Source organism: Coturnix japonica, chromosome 3, assembly GCF_054131305.1.
Source record: "Coturnix japonica strain WE chromosome 3, WE-NBRP24, whole genome shotgun sequence".
NCBI classification, from domain to species: Eukaryota; Metazoa; Chordata; class Aves; order Galliformes; family Phasianidae; genus Coturnix; species Coturnix japonica.
In genome coordinates this window covers 69,553,917-69,573,132 of record NC_140665.1, presented here as the reverse complement: position 1 = coordinate 69,573,132, position 19,216 = coordinate 69,553,917, and the positions used below count along the sequence as shown (strand labels likewise).

The window sequence follows — 19,216 nt, the reverse complement described above, 5'->3', positions numbered from 1 at the left end:
ATTCTCCCAATTCCTTGTACAGCAATGAAAAGAGGTAGCCACATCCTCTACTGATTTATCTTTTCCTTTTAAATACCTGTTTTTGAATAGGATGAGATGGTCGCCAGAGATGCTTCTCTGCTCACCTAGTCATACTGCAGGAACAGTCCCCAGCTCAGATACATAAACTGAAGAAAAATCAAGAGCACAAACTTCTGTACCTGAGCAGAAACAAAACTCAGTGATATACCTACTTGTCACTAACAACTCCGCACACTAGATAAACTAAATACCAAACTCATTCCTCAAATTCTGTTTTCTGTTTCTTTGTTATAATTGCACCAGTCATCACAGAATAAGAAAGAAATAAACCAATGAACAAAAACCTCCTTATGTGTTTGTTCTTAGAATCTAAGAAATTGAGACCATTCGTCAAAATGAGAAAGAAAATAATGGGCTTAGTGTCAGAAGAAGTAATAAACTAAATAACTTGTGGGTGGAAACAAGATTATTAATAAGGAAATGAGTAATTAAACAAATAAAGGCCACATCCAAATATGGTTTTCTTGAGAAAAACACATGTAAAATATGGCAATATGTATTCTAGATTTTTACGTAGACAGACTGGATACTCAAAAAGTGGTAGAATATAACTTCTCTACTAGAAGGCTTAGTTCATCTACCAGATCTGTAATTCATCTGTCACAGTTGGAAAAAAATAAATAAATAAATAAATAAAATTCAAAATTTCAGCCAAAATGATTCAGACATTTCTAATAAGTGAGGTACTTTCTCTGCCTAAGATAAAAATATTCTTGCAGACTTTTCCTGACAATATTTAGCCATTATTTCAAGGTGAGAATATACCCACTGCTGACTGATTTAGGCAATCTTTGTATCAGGGATATGTCTTGAATATTTCTGAAAATCCTCCAATATGAAGCCGAAATATGGGTTTGAGAAAAATAAACAATAGTTATGGTAATTAAAAAAAAATAAAGGTGAAGAAAACTGATTTTTTTTTTTATACCTTGTAGCTTTTATTATTGTCATGTTCTCTAATATGTTGACTTTGCATCTCTGTGTGCATATATACACGTGTATGTGTGCATGCTGAATATTTGACATAGATATTTGGTTCTCTAAGAAGGTGATCAAGCCTCTCTTTTTAGTTTGTACAGAATCAGGCACTTGAGATGTTACTGATATAAAATTAAAATATGCCTAGGAGTGGTAGTATTTTCAGAAAAAAATAACTGTTAATTGTTATTGTGACTAATCCACACCATTTTCCTTATTCAGCATACTCATGAGTCAGTCTACTTAATACAGATATTTGGGGATGTCTATTTTTTGTGCACATGAGTGGGAACTGAAAGCTCCAACAATTCTCTTGGTACAGTTTTTAAATCACTGTCTTATGAGTTTAAAAATAGTGTTTGAGTAAGAGTTGCAGGAGAAAACTCAGCATATTACATACAAAATCATTTCAAATCAAGTGGCTTGTGATCGTAGAGCTGCCTGTTGCATAGTAAACAACTAAAATTTTAGATTAACTACACTTCTTGATGTGGCATCTTTATTCTTTCTTTGTTTGAAATTGTAGCAGAAGTGAAAGCCACTCCTGAACTAAATGCAGGTACAGCAAAAGTAGACAGAATAGAATAGGAGAATGATTATAATGTAGAAAGAGCCTCCAGGGATTTTCTGATATTAATTGCAGCAGAAATCAATTAATGGGGCAGTTCAAGAAAGGCTTATCTGTTTTTGATAGAAGTTGTCCCTATCATATTTTCCTTGAGCATACTGAGAAGCAGTATGAGCACATAGAGAAGAATGCATAAAGACATCTTCTCCATTTCCAGATATCTGACTGAAAATCTTTTCAAAATTGGCTAAGGAAAGGACAAGAGAAACAGTTGCGGGCAAATTCTGGCATTACATGCTTGTTTTTTGAAAAGACAAGGAGATTGGAGTCCAAAGTTCTGTTACCACATAGAAAACATTATGGATTCTGACACAGTTCAATAGCTCTGTTGTCTTTATTTGTTCCAGGATCTGAAATTCCTTTAATGTACAGTATAATCACTCTCACAAGGCCAAGCAAATTCCTTACTTAACAGCAAGACTACACCCATTTTTTTTTTTTGGACAGATGCAGGAAGGCAGATACAAATAAGAGTATGAACATGTAGTAATCTCATGTCCCACATTAATTAATTGGAGAATAAAATGGAAATTATTTATCCCTTCCAAGATTACTAAAGCACATTGTTGAGTTGCTAGTAATGATATTTCAGCCTTCACAGATGGTCAGGCTTCTCGTGTCTGCCAGGACCCTGAGCCTCTAGGTGAGGGTGTGGGGAGTGGTTTCTGTCCCACTGTCATGGTAGAACAAGTCCAAGCCTTCCTCATGAAATTAAATGTGTGTAATTCCACGGGACAGGATGATATCCATCCTAGGGTTGAGAAAGAGATGTCTGATGTGGTTGCTGAGCTGCTCTCCATCATATTTGAAAAATCCTGTATGTCTGGTGAAGACCCCAGAGATTGGATAAAGGGAACCATTACATCCATTTTTAAAAAAGGAAAGCTGGGGAACTACAGGCCAGTGAGCCTCACCTCTGTGACTGAGAAGATCGTGGAGAAGATCCTCCTAGAAGCTATGCTAAGGTGCATATGAGACAAAGAGGTGAAGCCAGCTTCACCAAGGGCAGATCTTGCCTCACCAATCTGGTGGCCTTCTATGATGGAGTGACAGCTTCAGTGGATGGGGAAAGAGTGATGGATGTCATCTACCTGGACTTCTGCAAAGCCTTTGACATGGTCCCTCGCCACATCCTTCTCTCTAAATTGGAGAGGTATGGATTTGCAGTATGGACTGTTCGATGGATTAGGAGTTGGCTGGTTGGACGCATCCATACGAGAATGGCGGATTATGGGAGTGGCTAGTGATAGAACAAGGAAATGTTTTAAACTAAGTCAGGGGAGGTTTAGGTTGGAGACTGGAGAAAGTTTTTCACGCAGAACACGTTACCCAGGGACGTCATGGATGCCCCATCCCTGGAGGCATTCAAGGCCAGGCTGGATGTGGATCTGGGCTGCCTGGTATAGTGGTTGGAAGCCCTACATATGGTGAGGGGGTTGAAACTAGATGGTCATTATGGTTCTTTTCAACCCAGGCCATTCTATGATTCTATGATTCCTCTTCAGGAAGTTGTGGGGTTTTTTGTTGTTGTTGTTGTTGTTTTCTCCTCTTACAATTATCCTAGTGTCTCTTTTGAGCATAATAAAAGCTGTTTTATTTACAGGTCTAACCGGTTTAAAACAGCACAGATTGTCCACTCTAGACAAAATATTTTCTTATTAATAGTCAGATTATATCCTGAATATGTCAGTGTTCAGATATTTTAAGTTATTTAATCTTAAGGTAAAGACAAAGGATCTCAGGACAAATGCGGACCTGCTGAATTTCTACAGTTGTAATGAATAGTTGTTTTTGCTAAAGTGTAGAATGATTGAATGAGTTGCCACATTTTCTTTTGTCTGATGGTAAAGCTGAATGATTCTGTCTTTTAAATGCAACCTCTCTAAATATGCTTGGCTACATAGCCTTTTTTTGTTTGTTTATAAATTTTACTATTGCTTTATAATGACAAAAATTATGAAACTAGGGAGCAGAGATTTCATTAAAAGATAATTACTTTATCTGTAGCTTAATCCCCTGAATATCTGGCTACAATTTCCCTTCAGGAGATAGAATACTTTGAAATGGCACTACTAATTTGAGTGGAATATCAGGACATTAATCAAACATCCATAATGCTACATGCTGGGTAGGCATGACAAGTCTTTAAGGAATTGATTTGGCAAAGTGAAATTCTAAGACATCTGGAAACGCAAATAATCCAGTGGGTAGTTGCAAGTCTACAAGAACTCAGTAGTGGGACCATCACATTTACATGCATATTTAAATACAAAGTTAAATGAGTTGTGGAGGATTTAAGCAGTTTTATTTCTAGTTACTATGCTGAAAACAATATGCTTTAAGGCTCAACTAGCTATAGTCTCTATATTTTATTTAATTCAGCTGTCAAAGCATTCAGCTTGCATAGAATAACTCACTGAAAGGTCATCTTGGGATGTATTTTCATACTGCAGGTAATCAAAACAGAATATAACACAATTTTGTTGAAAACTGTTAGCAGAGCAGATATGGAATAGGATCACTAGGATGCAGTGATGTGAACAGACCTAATGAAATGCCACTAAAGCTACAAACCATTTTGACTAGAAAATAGACTCATGTGGAATCCAATGTTTCACTCTTGGTAAAGCTTGATTTTCTGGCTCACTAGTTGCTAGCCACATGGGTGATGTACCACCTACCTAATACAGTCGCTGAAGCATATTGCTTCACTCTGTTCTTCCTCTCCATTTTTTTTTTTTTTTTTTTTTTTCTGTATTCAGGGTTATAAAGTAGGTGTTTCAAGGTGCATGATTCACACTGCTTGTTTTTCTTTAATTTCAAAATTACATTTACTGCTGAAGGTTTTGAGAGGACAATAAGATTATTTGACGTTCTCTTCCTTTGACATAATACTGTATATTCCACTTCCAATTAAATACATATTTGTGTATGTAAACAAACTGAGGGAGAATGAAAATGGTCAAGATAAAAGGCTGCCTGCCTCAAAAGACCTCATGTGGACTCAAATGATTCATTACTCACAGTATTTTTCAGGACCAGAGCCTTAATTTGGCATGGCAGAAAACAAGAATTATAAAAGATAAATATATTACAATCATTATATTCATAAAACTATGGTTGGGAGATTAGATCTGTTATTATCACAGAATGGCTAACACTGGAAGGGATTTGAGATGAAGTTCAACAAGGCCAAGTATCGGGTCATGTACTTTGGTCACAACACCCCATGCAATGCTATGAGCTTGGGACAGAGTAGCTGAAAAGCCATATGGAGGAAGACGATCTGGGGGTGTTGGCTGATGCTCAGCTTAACAAGAGCCAGAAGTGTGCCCAGGCAGTCAAGAAGGCCAACTTTATTCTGGCTTGTATCAGAAACAATGTAAACAGCAGCAGCAGGGAAGTTACCATCCCCCACTCAGCTGTGGTGAGATCTCATCCTGAGTATTGTGTTCAGAGACTATATCTCTTTGCTCTTCGCAGATCAGAGTAAGAACCTCAGTTTTCAGAAACTGAGGTTTTTTTTTCAGCTTTAGAGAACAGAAGGCTCAGATTGTCATGATCAATATATATAAAATCTGATTGGCACAGGGTAAAGATGGCAGGGCTTGGATCTTCTTACCTGTGGCCCATAACAAGAAGGCAATAAGCACAAGCTGAAACACAAGAATCTCCATTTAATCATTAAGCTTTGAATGTGTCTGAGCACTAATATGTGCTGCCCCGAGAGGCTCTGGAATCTCCCATCTTCAGGAGGATGTAAACCTCACTGGACATATTTCTGGGAACTCTTCTAGTTGACTCTGAATAGGCAGTTGGACTCCAGATCTCCAGAAGTTCCTTCCACTTCAACTGTCGTGTAATTCTATATCAAGCAAAAAACATTCAGCAAAAGTCTCCTTACAAGATAAAGCATTCTAAATCTCCCTGGAAGAACTGAGTTTGATGGAGTGTGAAAGGGAAGAGTAGTAAGGCATACTATTCCAGAAGTGAACAGTAGTAGGAAGTATATCAGGCTGATAGTTAACCGTCCATGATAACAGTAATGACTGTATACTGACTAAACATAGTGAAGATCTAATGGTCTAGACAATACAGAAATGAAAAAAGTAGTCATTGTCACATTTATACCATGACATGGGACAGGAGAACAGAAACTCTGGAGCCAAAATTAAGTGAGATTAAAGAATCCAGACTGCAATGCAGAAAGTCTTGTGCCAATCTGGACAGACTAAGCCTCTGTTCATGTATAATGGAGTTGTGTGGGGAACAGATAATTTTACTCAGTAGAAAATCTCTTTAAATTGATGAAGCATCTATTTTATGAAACTGTTGATTATTTTAAGATGAACTGCTTGAGATCAGCTGTAAGTAGAAAGACTCAACATGAGACAGCAATGTGCACTTGCAACCCAGAAGGCTAACTGTATCCTGGATTGTATCAAGAGAAGAGTTAAGAAGGGTGATTCTGCCCCTCTGCTCTGCCCTTGTGAGACCCCACCTGGAGTATTACATTCAGTTCTGGATCCTGCAATACAGGAAGGGCATGAAGTTGTTGGGTAGGGTCCAGAGGAGGGCCACGAAGTTGATCAGAGCACCTACTCTACAAAGACAGGCTGAGAGTGCTGGGGCTCTTCAGCCTGGAGAAGAGAATTCTCTGGAGGAATCACATAGCATCTTTCCAGTACCTGAAGGGATCCTGAAAGATGGGGAGGGACTGTCTACAACAGGGAAGTTGGAACTAGATGATCATAAAAGGTCCCTTCCAACACAAACCATTCTATAATTCTATGATTCTGTGATAAATGAAAATAGAACCATGATGCCAGCACAAAGATCACCACCCACTTCAAATGTTGTTGCTAGCAGATAGCATTTATTACAGAGACTTTAAAATCCTAGCATTATGAAGTGTTTTTTTTTTGTTGCTGTTGTTGTTGTTTGTTTTTTTTACTTTTGTACTTTTTAAAAAGGTTTGAATCTTTTTAAAGCAACATTTATATTCCATCTAGCTAATATTTACCAGTGTTGGTGCTGGGGATTATTCTCCAGCAACAGAAGTGTGCATGTAGGGTTTGACTGTAGGAATTAATTGATTCCACTGAGCTTTTGGCCTCCTAGAAGACCAAAAATGCAACACACATTTTCCTGAGCTTTGCTAGAACTTTAAAGCTTATGGGGAACATCTACAGTAAGTTACTATATAAAAGTTCATGTGTAATTTACAACCAACTTCTCTCTCAGAGATTTTAACACACTTGTGTTCAAATCTAAGCAGGAGTGAAACTATTACAGAGATGTTCATTTTTGCAAAGGAAAACTATGTAGACAAGAACCAGCCAAAGAATAAAGTTCTACAGATAGTAAATAGCTTCCTGCAAGACACCTTCAAGATACAGAGTAACTATAAAGCCATCTTATTACAAAATACAGCCAGAACATATAAGAACAATAGTTAAAGAGCAAAATTAAAAAGGCTTAACAAAAGTACAGTATTTACAAGACAATATAGTATTTACAGTAAAGTAATTACAATAAAAAGATAAATACTGTCTGAATAAGGCAAATGGAAAAGAGGTTCTATCAAGTAAAATATGAAACTTTAGAATGCCAAGAAAGACTTTGAAGAGAAATTTCCCAAAGCCATGATGTTCCTAATAAGATGTTTTAAAAGCTACCAGAAGAAAAAGACTTAACACCAACTCTGTATATCAACAGATATGATGATTCTATGATTCTACAATTCAGTGACCCTATGATAAGGACAATCAATGCAGGAAACAATTAAGATCATGGTAGGAAACTGTATGTTATTACTTACATCACTTTTCACAACAGTAAAGATTTCTTCACAGGATATGACTCAAAGGAATTGTCTCAAATTACAATGTCAGATGAATAAATAAATAAAACAATGAACAAATAAAGAAAATAAATATTAACTCTTGGTTAAGGCTAAACAGGATTAAAGGAATTCAGAAATTATTTAAGTAGTAACTGTGTCATACAGACTAGTATTTAAATCAGCTGAAAATCTAGAAAAGCAAAAATTATACTTTGGTAAAGTGCTTCAGGAACAGTCGAGCTGTTAAAGACTAACAGATTTTATTCAGAAATAGGCTACCTGTTAAAAATTCTAATAAAGATCAAAGTAAATATTTGGTTAAATATAGTAATACAAAGGAATAACTTTCACAGATGGCTATTCGCAAAGATATTAGTTTTCTGAATTCCTCTTCAAGACTGTAGGGCAATGATCAGTTTGATAAATGCGCTGGACTTAAAAAAAAAAAAAAGCTAAATGAGTGTCAGCAGCAGAACACTTTGCTGATTATGCATAATTATACTTTGTAAAAAAACAAAGATGATTACAGTGTTAACAGAGATCTTTCACTATAGAGAGTATCTGCAATACACTGACAAATTACTATAATGTTACAGCCCATGGATAAAGCAATATTAGCTATGGCTACATGATCATGGACTTCAAGTACATTGGCTTCAAGTATATAGGATAACAAAGATATAAGGAAATCTGGAGATCTGGCCACAATATACATGAAGAAAGTTGTCAACAACTTCTTTGCTTCAGTTTACCCCAAGAAGAGCTCTAGCCATGATATGTAACTCAGAGAATCTAAAGGCAGGGACTGAGAGGAAGCAGAACCACCACTCTAGGAGAAGATCAGGTTGGTAGATGTGGGGGTAGATTTAACTGTGAACAAGTCACCATAGAGCTTATCAGTGTCTTTGGTAGACCTTATCACTGTGAAACCCTGGAAGACCAGTGTGTGAGACAAGAGCAAGCAGTGTCTGTTTACTTCTAAGGATGGACAGGAGGTTCCACTGATATGCATTGTTAATCCTGTTATTCTTAAGAAACCTTTCATCCTTTATCACTGTTGTGTGGGAGATCAATTAACTGATTAGAGGAACTGTTTGAGGAACAGGAAAGTCTTGCTTGTAAGTGAATGGTATATAAGATGTATGTGAAACACAATAAAGACAGACTACCCTGATGCTACAAGAAACTAAGAGAGCTCTCTAACTTGACTGAGCATCGGCAGGTAGACATATAAGTAACAAAAAGGTGAACAAACTCATGGGATCTGATAAGACACATCCAATGGTATGGAGGGAACTTGCAGAAGTTTATAACCGTCTACCATATTTGAAAAGTCATAACAATCTGGTGAAGTTAAGTTCTCACCAAATGAAAAATTCATCGTTCATTTTTAAAGGGGTATAAAAAGGAAGACTTGGGAAACTAAAGGCCAGTCTGTAGCTTGCCTCTGTACATTGCAAGATCACAGAACACACAGAATCATAGAATTGTTCACATTGGAAAAGACCTTCAAGATCATCAAGTCCAACCTCAGCCTAACTATACTACCCTAACAGTAGCAACCCACTGCCAAATCATGTCCCTGAGCATCACATCCAGATGCTCATCTCAGGGATGGTGACTCAACTGCCTCCTTGGAGATCCCATTCCAGTGCTTAACACCCTTCCTGTAAAGACATTTTTCCTGATATCCAACCTAAACCTCCCCAGTAAATGATGCAAAGGTGCACAGAAAACAAAGAGCTGATTAGTGACAGCCAGTGTGGTTTCACTAAGGACATATTATGCACAACAAATTTCTACAACAATATCACATCACTGCTAGATAAGGGAAAAACAACTGATGTAATTTCCAAAGCATTTGACATTGTAGATTTAGATTAGATACTAGGAAGAATTTTTTTTTTACTATGAGGGTGATGAGGAATAGGTTGCTTAGAGAATTGTGAATGCCTCATACATAGATGTTCAAGGCCAGACTGAATGCAGCTTTAAGCAACCTGGTCTAGCTGGAGATACATCTCTCCATGGCATATGATTTAGAACTAAATGATAAGGTCCTTTCCAACATAAACCATCCTATGATTCCTATTCTCAGCTGTCATTGCCGTTAGGAAAAAAATTAGAATAGTTCCATTGAAGGCACCTACAAAGATCATCTAGTCCAACTGCATGTCCTCTTCAGTGTTAATCAAATGATTCTTAAACACTTAAAGGAATAGTACATCAATCACCTCTCTAGGAGAGCTCAGAGTCACTATAGATAACTGTAAGGAAGTGTTAGCTCACTGCTTAATAACTAATTACATTAAGTACATAACACAATGTGCACACAGTGGATGACTTTAATAACAGTGAGTACAAACTGGAACACAACTGAACATCAGGAAGTGCTCCTTTAATGTGTAGATGACAGCAGTGGAACAGGTTGCCCAGAGAGGCTGTGCAGTTTCCCCCATGGAGATCTTCAAAAGCCATCTGGACATGATTCTATATAATCTGATCTGGGTTTCCCTGCTTGTGCAGGGGTCAGACACATGGCCTCCAGAGGTCCCTTCCCTCCTCAGCCATTCCATGACTCTGCGAAGACATACTGCATTTTGGAATTTATATGAAAGGTTTAAGGGAACAAAATAAAAAACATTATTGTTCATCTGTGTAAACCCCTATGGAAGTTTGAAGGCTGTATGGAAATCTTGAAAGTGGTAGCCCTTGAAAGGGATCCCCAGTTGAATTAAAAAAAAAAAAAAAAAAAAAAAAGAAAAGGTAGAAAAGATCATTAACAGTAGGGTAGGTTTTATGTTTTATGTCCAAAGAACACTGCATATAAAAGTAAATGTAGCTTTCTTTTGAAAAAACTATAAAGGACTGAAAGTTACCTTTTGAGGCTTCTGATCTCAGACTTTTCTACAAAGAAAGAAACAAAACCAGGCAATCAAACAGAACTTTTTCTCACGGACCACAGCTGGCATTTGCCTAAAGCTAAGATTAAAATATTTCTAACACATCTAGGTAGGAAATATATGATTTGCCCTTAGTAAAAATGTAGTTTTTCTGTCACTAGAATTTGTGCAATCCAGATCTTAAGCTATTGTTAACATGGAAAGAAAAGAAATTTAGGAAGACAGTGACTCAAAACAAAATTTGAAATTAAAGATTTTGGAGAAGACAAGAACATTTAATCTGATGTACAGAAACAGTCAGGAGGCGATTCTTATTCTAAAGAGATAGCAATTAAAAGAATAAACAATTACAATAGTAATTCATACCTTTTTTTTTTTTTTTTTTTTTTTTTTTTTTTTGGTATTTTGATTCAGTTGATGGAGAAGCATAGACACACTGACTGCTCAAAGTTCACTTAATACTCTGTTGTCTGGAATTTTCTACAGCCTGGATCTTTCTATGTATCTATTATCAAATGTTAAAAGTATCTAGCAAGTCCTATTAAATTATCATTACATGGTTTTAGTAGAAGGGCAGAAACTGAATGATTGACATTCTTCTATAAGTAAAGCATTTCTACGAAGATCTATAGTGTGCACAGCCAATGTCTGTCATCTATTGTTTCAGAGAGCCCATCCATTAACAAGCAGTTTCTAAACCACTGGAAAACAAATGTACGGAGCAGAAAAGCCTTGTTTGGAATTAGGCATATCCAAAAGGGGAAGTTTTTATGATCAACTGCATTTGAGTTAACTTTGCAAAGATCAGAATTCATCTACTCCAGTTTAGCCAATTAAAAGTTAGTTATTGGAATTTTAAGTAATTTCACAAAGTTCCCTTTCTAATTAAAGTACAGAAACAGATGTATCTGGAGGATAATTCATCTTCCCACTATTCCTCATTTTAAAACTCTATCTTGGAAGGAAATGAATAGTCCTCTGGAGGTGTCTGTGTCTGAGAGGGACACTTAAGTTATTATACATATGTGGATAATTTTTAGATGCCTAAATTAGAAGAGATTAATCCAATCTTTTCTAAACTTTTCCCTTTGGAAATAATTTTATCATCACCATATGTTGTTCAAAATAGTCAAATTATTATTATTATTATTCAATAGCATATTGAATGTTATTAATATGAATATTGTTATTATTGAATTATTATTATTGAATAATATTGAATTATTGAATATATTATTATTGAATAAGATGAAGTGCATTTCTCATAAAATTCAGCCAGGAAACATTTAGTTTAAAGTCAGACTTTCTCCAGAAAGTTCTGTCCAAGCGAATATATGAGTGCATTACTAAAATAATTTTTGTAACACTAACATACAGAATTTGAATATAAATGCTCATGTAACAGCAAAGTATGTTTTTTTGCAAGCTAATGAAAAGGAAAAGCACAAAAACTAATGTAAACAATTTATGGATGGGACAGAAAGAATTACAATAATGCACTGTCTTTCTAAAAAAGAGAAAAACATAATGAAAGTTCTAACTTTATCGCTGGAAAAGAAGCAGCACATGATAATAAGACAAATCATATTTCCAATAACTCAAAAATAGGTTTATTTAATCACCCATCAGGTGAATATGAGGAAGCACGTTTATTTCAATCAAAGAAATTTGATCTCGCTCATTTCTGCCTATTCCATCTCATACAAGGAAGGACAAAATTATTTTATTTTGTTGTAATTATTTTTGTTATTGCAGTGGAATCTGTGTTCCTTTATTCTTCCTTCTTCCAAGCAGTTTGAAAGAATTCATGTCTCTGAGAAAAAATAAAACACTGTTCTTAAAAACTTATGGTCAAATTATGGCCTTTGATTTTGTAACAAATTTGCTATTGAATCTATAATGAAAGAACTATGGTATCAGTTGTAGAGTCTATCTTTCAATACATTTTGTAATACCAAAATTGATTTTTTTTCCTCGAAATTTTTCTAAAAAATGCTGCTGCGTCATCTAAAACTCAGCCTTGAATAAAGCACTACCCAAATTCAATGCAGTAAACTTTATCATTGAAAATTATGCTTTATCTGCCATTAGTTTCCTAATCATAATAAACCAGAAAAAAAGTATATATATAGAGAGAGCCCTGAGACCACATTTTTCTTTAAGCTGAACATGTTTGCTTTATCATGTAAAAGTGAAGTACATGATAAAAGCAAATTTCAGGATACTGGATTACTGTAATGGCACCAATCTGGGACTCAGATATTTGGATTTTCTGTGCTGCTGCTATGATTTTTTTTCACATGTGGTCACGGAGTTATTTACGTTGATCTATGTCTTCTCCGTTGTTTCATAGTTTCATAGTTTCATGCGGGTTGGAAGGGACCTTAGAGATCATCGAGTCCAACCCCCCGGATATGAGCCTCTGTGTAGCAGAGCGGCACTTCTACCACTTGCACCACAGGGGATTCGAACCCAGGGCCTCTTGTGTTGCAAAGTGGCGTCTTTAACCACTGCGCCACCGGAGGCACACTTCTCATACCTTTGAAAAGTTGCTGCTAGTGTAATGGCATACCTTTCCGGTGCTGTTTTGGTGAGTTTCTGCCATATATCAGGCATCATCCTCACTCTCTTAGGATCATGGTCTTGTCGTGGATCATTGGGATCAAAATTAAGGTTATACAACATTTCCACCACAGCTATTTCCCTCAAATACTGGATATCTTTTTCAATTGTATTCCAGTTCTCATCATAGGCTTCATACTGTCCTTGAAGGGAAGATTTTCCTTCACGGCTACTAACATTTGCTCCCAGAGGATGGCAGCCCCATCTAAACATCTATTAATCCCTCTGTCAGTAGTTGGGTCTCTGGCTTAAAGAAATCCTCTTATTTTCTTCCCTACTAACTAACTTTTAACTAATATTAAAAGCTTTAGAATCGAAATGCCCACATCCTCCACCAAAAAAATGGTAATGGAGATATCTAGATCGATCTATGTCTGTGAGGGGGGGGGTGGGAGGCAGTAGTCCCACGGGCCCCCTGACCCCAGAAATGGGAAGGAAAAGGGGGAAGGGGGTAGGGAGATGGGAACTGGGCTCAAGGAAACAAACAGAGCAGTGGCAGCAATCTAAGGAGGAAAACTTATTTTACTAACTACAATATTGGAATCCAAGATAACACAATATAACACAATCTAATTAAAAAATTGAGGCTAATGAATCAAGTAAAATAAGAAAGAGACATTTCCAAAGACACAAAAGCCTACTTTGAAATTGAAGGTGCCACAGCTTGGAAGCACACCCATACCTTCTGCCAGGCAGTGAGAGAGAGAGAGAGCACCACTTCCTCTGCGTATTTCCTTCTCTGACAGTGAGGTCCTTTGGGATGTGTAGTTCTTCTCTGTGCTCCACATGATGTCATGATGTGGAATTCCAATAGCAAAAATTACAAAACCATGACACATGTCCAGTGGCTTAAGGCGTCACTGTCATTTTTGTGACTGAAAATTAGCTTATAACTAAGAACATGTGAAGGTGATGTCTACATCATTTTGAAATTTGTTCACTTATACAAACTCTGAACATTAGGTCACCTGAACTAAATCTGCTTAAACCACAGAAGTATTAAGATAGGAAAGATGAGATTGCAGAAAACTCAAATGCTGTTTCCATCCCATGGAGTTCAGAATTACATTGCATACAGAATATAATTAACTCTACTGTGTTCTATTCTAAACAGCAGGTTAAGAGAGTAGAATTCATCTATTAGCATAAACAGAATTAGAGCAATGACATGTACTCTGTTAACTAAAATATCAGCAGAAAATGAATTACAACGGAAAATGAGAATATAGACAAAATGTCTTATATCCAGAGAGTGATTTGAACTATAATTAAAATCACACACTATAAATTAATACAGGATTCCGGAAGATGATGGAGATTTTCAAATAATAGATTAACATATGAAGCAGCAGGAAAATCAGAGAGTGAAAAACTCTCTCCTATAAATAATTATGTCACTGAAGCTATGCAATTCCCAAACCTTTAAAAGACAGAGTGAGAATGTGACATCCTAATGGTAGGATTCATCTCAGTTACCTTGTAGTCATCTAAAACCTACACTTTTCAACTAGGCTGTTTATCTGGGCTGCTGCTACTCTTCACTGGGAAGACAGGCAACTCAGAAGGCAGATCACCCTTTATTTATTTGAATGGGCTGAATTACCCAGATTAGTCAATTTTTCTTTCCATCTGTTAATTGAGGTAGCTTGGATAGCCCTGTGAAATTACACTTCTGTTTTTTAAATAGATAATTTTAATTTCAATTAATCCCCAAGTCAAAACATTTAGGTGCAAGGAATATATTTTTTCAAATACATGGTTTTAATCAATGCAGAAAAAAAGCATTCTGCAGATGGAGTATCTGAGACACTTCTAGTAAAACAAATGCTGTGAATCCATACAAAATCTGTAAATGATCTCCACAATGAAACTGAAAGGATATTTGCCAAAAACATCTAAAAATACTTCCCCTCTGAAAAATGTGAAGGTATTTTTAATTAAAATGGACACTATAATAAAGAAGCTAGTAAGTAAATAACATATCAAAGGCTTGTTATTGAAACTTCATATCCTATTAATGTTGAGCAATAGAGATTGATAAAAAGACTATATTTACATGATCTAATATAATCATGTTACTGAGAGGAAAGTGCAAATGTTTCCAGGAAACATTCTGACTCATTTATACAAATTCAGAATCCCACATTTGTACTTGTTGTTCAAGCTCTGTAAAATCCATAGAAGGAAAAAACATTCTGGCTAAATATGTTTGTTGAATGAATTACAAAAGGTCCTTGGACACAGGTTGTTCTGGCAGTAAATGATAATATTATGTAATTATATAATAATTATATTATTTCCATGGAAACTACAGCAGATACAAAGAGCAAAATAACACCATTTGATAGAGCAAATTTTCAGCTACAGAACTGTCAGTGGTTTATGGGCTGGTTACGCTTGATTCCATGACTAGCAGGGCAGAGGCACCTGCGGATCTGCACCCCAGAAAGGGATAGAGGAGGAGGATAGAAAGATGGGCCCAAAACAAAACAGTGGCAACAATCTGAGGAGAAACAAACTAATTTACTAAACTAGATAGTAGAATGCAAGATAGTACAGTATAATACAATATAATTAGAACTGAAGGTAATAAATCAAATCAAATGAGAGGGAGTGTCCAAAAACTGAAGGCCTAATTCTAATGCTCAGGCGAGACATAAGGTTGGGATGAGCAGAATGGAAGAGAATGAGGTCCATGACTTTGACAGGGATTTTATTTCTTCTCTGAAAGCAAAGTCATCTGGGGTATGTAGTTCTTCTTCATTTCTGGGACAGGTACCCAGAACTGGAATATTAACTTTTTAACTCCCAGTGTACTACACGATGCTATTGTGTGGAATACCAATAGCTAAAAATCATAAAACCATGACAATAAAACCATTTGTCAACACAGTCACCACCATTAGACAATTCACCTAGATGAGCTGATAGAGATGCTCTTCATTTTGTACTGTGCATGGCTCTTCGGAATATGGTTTGTCTTTCATGTTGCTGTCACTACTGTTGACTTACACCACCCATCCCCTCACTGTGCTCACAGCCACTGTGTGGGCTCCATAAAAATTCAGCAAGCACTGATGAATGTTGACGGGTGCCATTTTTCAGGTGTGGAGGAGTTCAGTGACGCACCTTTGCTATGCCAGATGCCATTTAGTCAGACTGTCCCTCTTCTGCCGTCTGGTGCATAGCAACAAAATGTAACAGAAAGTTGGCAGGAAAGGTCAACTTCTACTGCCATACAACCAGCACCTGCCTCTGTTGTTGTGGGCTAATAAAATAAAATAGAAGTCATTACTTTTAGTGTGTTTGTTTGTTTGTTTGGTGGTATTTGAAAATGACTTATTTTTTCTTTTTCTTTTATTTTTTTTTTTAACTCAGGCACTTTCTGCAATGTGGATTAAATTCCAGTCCAGTCTGTCCACATTATCAGTAATGAAATGTGGGATTTGACACCTTGAGATGTAAGCCTGCTGTTTCATTCTCAACACTGTATGACTACCCTATTTTCAGTTGAAAAGTTTCACAGAAATATATGAAGAATTAAGAATCTATCGTTTGGCCTCAGCAAGCCATGAATCAGTTTTGTACAAGCAAGTAAGTAGCTTTTTGATGCTTCTTGCTTTTATAGTAGCCAAGTGGAGCTCACTCATCTTTATCATTCTGTGAAATCTAATCATGCAGTATTTACTCAAAATCTCACTGAAAATAGTACAGATATTTTTCTGCATCTCAAAAGTATGATTACAGGTCAAAAGACAAGCCAAGAAAATTCAGCAGGCCTCTAGTAAGCCTATTAAAAACTAGAATGTCCTAAACAAGGATGGAATAGGCCCCAGTGTGAAATCTACTGCCAGCAGTGAAAAGGACAATAATACAATACTGCTTTTTTCACAGTTGGGCTCAATTTGTGGCATATAGTAAATGAATAATGATCTAGATTCTTTTAAAGGTATCAAACAGATATTCAGATAGGCAGAATGATATACATCCTTTCCTCAAAAAAAACTAAATCTACTTACATAAAATGGAATTTGACCCACTTTTTTAGGGATATCTCTATTGCTCACGTTCCTAATATGTCTGATAAGTTACAAGACTTTTCCCAGTCCCACTATATATATATGAAGTCCCACCTCTGTTTTGCCATTTCTTCTCTAAACAATGACAGTGTCAGCAAGGAAAAGTGTGCTGAGGCTGGTTTTTGTTTGTTTGTATTTGTCTTTTTAATGAATGAGCAGTAAAAGAAATAATAGATACAGAAGAAACATTTGCACCTCATCAAAGTATTAGAAATAATATTAAATTCTGACTACAGAGAATTTTGAAGCTATTAGCTTCAGTAGAGATGAGGTTTTTATGTTTTATTTTTTGGTGTTTTCATCCCTCTGATTTATTTTCTTTGGTTTACTTTAATAGAAATGTAGAACAGAAAATGCATAAAAGAAGATGAATCTAAGCAGAGCAAGGCAATACACATGAGCACTGAACAGCTCACTAAGTACATCCATATGAACGAATAACTTTGAAACTCTTCATTCCCTAAACACGTTCATTAAATTCACTTAGACCATGTAATTGTATGGCAAATTGAATCACACTAGTAAGCTGAAGGCAATTTAGGAAAGATCATTATTGTTTATTATTCTCATTACAGAATTTAACTTAATTTGAAATCTGAATTATTACCTTGACAATGAAAAGCACTGGAATCTTATTCTGGGTAAACTACATATATTTTGACAAACATATCTAAGTGTGTGTCTTTATATGTCATATATTCCATAACAATCACTTTATTTATACAACTAAATGCATTTCAACAATGGTCAGATGTTCACACTATCTCACTATCATTGAAATGATTATACTGTGTAATTTAGAACTTCTTTCTTAAAAAAAAAAAAGAAAAAAAGATTGTTATCTGATCTCCCTACATGCACTATGGAATACAACCAATCATTATGATATTGAATTTGATTTAAACATATACATCAGTATACCTAATAAAATGTTCAACTCTGCCTTGTTTAAAATCTATGTTCAAATAAAGCATATAGTGTTTTTATATCACATGAAATTATGCACAAAATCTAGCATCCAGTCTGTGGAACTGCCAAACATTTAGTCCAACAGAGAAAGGCAAATCTGCTCTGGTATCTAAATGTAAAATCCAAAAGACAGGCTAAACACTCTGACTCCCGTTTCTTATGTTATTAAGGAGGATGAAAAAGAGAAAAATAGCTGTCCTGCAACAGAACTACACCTTTAACAGCTTGATAGTCCTCTGCCATTATTATCCCCCTATTCTGGCCTCTAAAACTTCCAGCTACGAAACAGAAAGTTGAGAAAAGATTTTATAATGAGAAAATACCACAACACACATTCAGTGTTTATTGCTGCTTTGCATACAGCAAAATGTACAAAAGAGATATTCAGTTCTCTACTCTCAGACACTTGGTTGAAGATGGGAATTTGCTGGCAAAATTTAATTAATTTTTGTCACCGTATGAAAAAGGAAAGGACAGTAATTACAGGTTTAGGGATATCTGTGCAATATCCTTCTTGTTTTTTACCAGTCAACTCTGCTATGGATGTTCTGAATGCTAGTGCCTTGTGAAGGACAGTATCTTTGTATTTTCATTGAGAGAATTATTTATTTTCTTTGATAGAAGAGGATGTAAAAGCTAAAATTTTCACACACTGATTAAAAGCTGTTGTTTAAGAAACAGTAATGGAATTCTTTCCTTTCATGGTGGTTAAATGGTGCTGTTTTCCAGAAGTGAAGATGGATACCCTCTGGTGTGGCAGACTTGTTATGAGAAGAGTAGGTAAGCATTAAAAAAGGCATTAGGGGAAAAAAAACAACAACAAAAAAAAAAAAAACAAAAAAAAAAAAAAAAAAAACAAAAAAAAAAACCAACAGGTTTTAAATGAAGATGTGCCTTAAAGGATTAGAAAGTCTGAGAATAAGGGGTTTTTCTTTTTCTTTTCTTTTCTTTTCTTTTCTTTTCTTTTCTTTTCTTTTCTTTTCTTTTCTTTTCTTTTCTTTTCTTTTCTTTTCTTTTCTTTTCTTTTCTTTTCTTTTCTTTTCTTTTCTTTTCTTTTCTTTTCCTTTCTTTCCTTTTCTCTTCTTTTCTTTTCTTTTCTTTTCTTTTCTTT

At 35.7% G+C, this 19,216-nt stretch overlaps 1 long non-coding RNA gene across 1 annotated transcript in view; it reads left to right on the top strand.

The window, feature by feature from the left end:
- Nucleotides 1-19,216, top strand: part of LOC107311942 (uncharacterized) — a 76,250-nt gene that overhangs the window by 33,121 nt on the left and 23,913 nt on the right. The window contains exons 2-3 of the long non-coding RNA XR_001554315.3: nucleotides 16,436-16,651; nucleotides 18,835-18,885. This is a non-coding gene — a long non-coding RNA (uncharacterized LOC107311942). The remainder of the gene's footprint in view (nucleotides 1-16,435; nucleotides 16,652-18,834; nucleotides 18,886-19,216) is intronic.